This window comes from Musa acuminata, chromosome BXJ3-8 (assembly GCF_036884655.1).
Source record: "Musa acuminata AAA Group cultivar baxijiao chromosome BXJ3-8, Cavendish_Baxijiao_AAA, whole genome shotgun sequence".
Classification (NCBI taxonomy): Eukaryota; Viridiplantae; Streptophyta; class Magnoliopsida; order Zingiberales; family Musaceae; genus Musa; species Musa acuminata.
Genome location: NC_088356.1, coordinates 31,132,087 through 31,135,479, shown reverse-complemented (window position 1 = coordinate 31,135,479; position 3,393 = coordinate 31,132,087).

Here is a 3,393-nt window from a genome sequence, read left to right as displayed (position 1 = left end):
AGACGAGGAGAAAATCAAGAATGGCGAGGTGGCAAACTACGCCTTAATGACATTCAACGATGAGGTAATCAAAATGCCTTTAATTTATTTCAAAATTACATGATATTTTTCATGATGCATTTTCCTTTTTTATTTACTTTAAAATTAATTTTCTTGAAAATTATATATTTAAAAATAAAAATATAAAAATTATGATCATGCTAGTAATTTTGAAAATGATAATGAAAATTGCATGTTTAATGAAAATGCAAAAATAAAATTGGATCATGCTTACCTTTCTAATGATTTTAAAAATAATCATGAAAATTATATGTTTATGATAAACAAAATGATTTTGATTGAAAATGCCTTATGAAATCATGCTATATATAGTTAAGAAGTAATAATGTGTATCATGTTAATTTCCATTGTTATTTCTCGAATTTGATTAAATAAAATCATGTTTGAGTTGAAGTAATGCATAATGATGTAATGAAAATATTAAATATTTTGATAACATGATTGACGGTTTTATGCATGAGATTTTAAGGTTATACATGATGATTTTTTTGATTTAGTGGTCTTGATGGTTTTCATGGTGAAATTCATTTTTTGGTTTTAAATATTGATGCATGTGTTTACTTCGCATAAATGAAATAAATCACATGAATTGAAACAACTAAAAAGAGAAAAGGTTTCTCTTAGAAAAATTTATTTTTCCTACTTTCTCAATTTTTCCAAAAGGGAGATTAATGAATCTATTTATATCACTTTTATGAATCTCTTGGACCATGAAAATAATTTTGATGATTTAAATTTGAATAAATCTTTATCAAAATCATGATCTTGATTTCTCATGATTTATAACTTGAAATTGCTTATGAATCAAGATCTTATTTTTTTAACTCCCATGTTTCTTCTTGTCATTTACTAAAGAAGAAAAATTATCCAAATGAATCTTGAATGTTCTTTCGGTATTCATGAATTGAATATAACTTATGATTTTTTTTTAATCGTCATTTTGATTTCTTGACATTTGATACATGAGATTTTATTATGAATCAAAATTTCTCATTAATCGATCTCCTACGATTCTACTTGATATTTTCATAAGAGGAGATTTTCTAAGTGAATCATGATTTTTCCTTGTGAGTTTTTGGATTTATTATTTGATTTTCTTTTAAAACAAGATCTCTTCTTTGTACTCCTATGATTTTTCTTAATATTTTATTTAAAGAAGATATTTACTATATGAATCATGTCTTTTGGTATTCAAATGATTTTATCCTTCATGACATGATTTCTTTGTACTTATGGCTTGCATGACTTGAAATGTTTTGGAATGATGCATGCAACACTATGATTTTTTCCTTAGATAAAAATGCATGTAACACTTTGATTTTTTTTAATAATATGAAAATCAATAATTATCATTTTATGATAGAATGATGATTTGGAATCATGCATGTAATGATGATGTTATATTTTATATTTTATAATTTGGTATGATGCATGCAATGATGAAATATTTATGAATTTGAAATGATGTATGCAATACTTATGATAATGATGTACATGATGTATTGCATATGATGTGTATCATGAATGCTTTAAATGATGAATGTTTGGTATCATGATCAACATGTTGATAAATGCCTAAAAATTTTAATGTTTGAGTATCTTATATGATATACTCATAATAATGAATGATTTATTTTTTCGATATCATACATGAAAAATGAAATGTAAGGTTTTGAAAATGTGCATGTTTTAATTTGAAAATATAATAATACACAAATGAGATTGATACTAACCTTTGTCATGATTTAGAAATTGATGTAAAGGGTTTTTCCCTTCTTTTTGACAATAACAAAGGGGGAGATAGCTAGCTTGCACAATTCAAGAAGAAAGCAAAAATTACACTTCTCAAAAGAGAAGAAATTGCTATCTTGAATATCACCGATAATTACTAGCTTGAAATCTTAAGAAAATGCAAAAATATGCTATCTTGCCTATCTCAAGATGCTAAACATGCTAAACTTGCACTTTGCAACGGAAGCAAAATTGCGAGCTCAAAAATTGTAAAGGAAGCAAAATTTGCTAGCTTGCAACTTGCATATTTCAAGAAGCAAGAGTTGCTTTTTGAATATCTTAAAACCGCTAGCTTGCATGTTCTAAAATGTTGTTGCTAACTTGTATGAAGTAGAACATGCTATCTTACTACCTTGTATATCTAAAACTTGATAGCTTGTATATTCTAATGTATATAGCACTTGCTAAATTTTTGCTAGTTTGCATGATGTAGCATTTGCTAAATTTTCAAGCTTACAAATTGCATAATGATAAAACTTGATATTATATTTTTCATGCAATATGTTGAACATATGCAGAGTTACGAATATTAATGTAGACTGAACATCGTTCACATATTTTTCTTGAATCTCTTTACGTTACTCATTATCAGAATTTTCTTGAATATTTCTATAACATGCTTACTTTGAAAATCTTGTGCCTTGGTTTCCATAATAAGTATGTTATATTGTGATTTGAGAAGATTCTTACTCTTTTAATCCTTCAAAAATGTGTCCGAATACATGAACTTATTTTTTGGACTTTCTTGATTCAATGATCAAATCACTTAATTGCCATGATGATTTTACATAATTACATGTCTTAATTACATGTTGGAAATTATGTGTTTTGAATACAAAAATTTCCATGATAATAAGCATGTTGATTGTATTTGAAAATCTATAGCAAAACCTTGTCCGAATGCATGAAAATGTTAAATTTCATTTTTGGATTTTCTTTATCCTAACAATCAGATTTTCTCGATACATTATTCTCTTCCGAACCTAAGAAACATATGTCATATCGAGTTTGATTCATTTTATTGATTTTTGACATATGGAATCATCTAGCAAATGCATTTCTCATAGACTTATCATGTGAAAAATATTTTTTGAGAAATAGATTTGATGATTCCTTCTTATAAAAGGAAGATATTTTTACGTACAATGATTTGATTCACATACATATCTTAATCCTTGTAAAAATGAAGCCTGCTTTAATATCTTATCGATTTGAACTTCACAAATGACTTTCATCCTTCATGCAAAAAGATAACAACAAATAAAAAGGAAGAAGTAATAAAAGCTATCTCCATGTCATGTTTTCTTGAGATGTTTGTATAGTTGGTATCCTATCACTCATTATTGAAAAATGACAAAAGACATGAATAATTACCACACTTATGTCTAAAATTTGATTATATCGTTCTCCTTTTTGTTGATGACAAAGGGGAAAAAATATATGAATTGATGCTATAAGTGTCATATTATGTTAAGATATCAAAAGAAGCTTGCATCGAAATATATAGTAAATTGACGCTATGATTATGCCATGTTTGTTTCA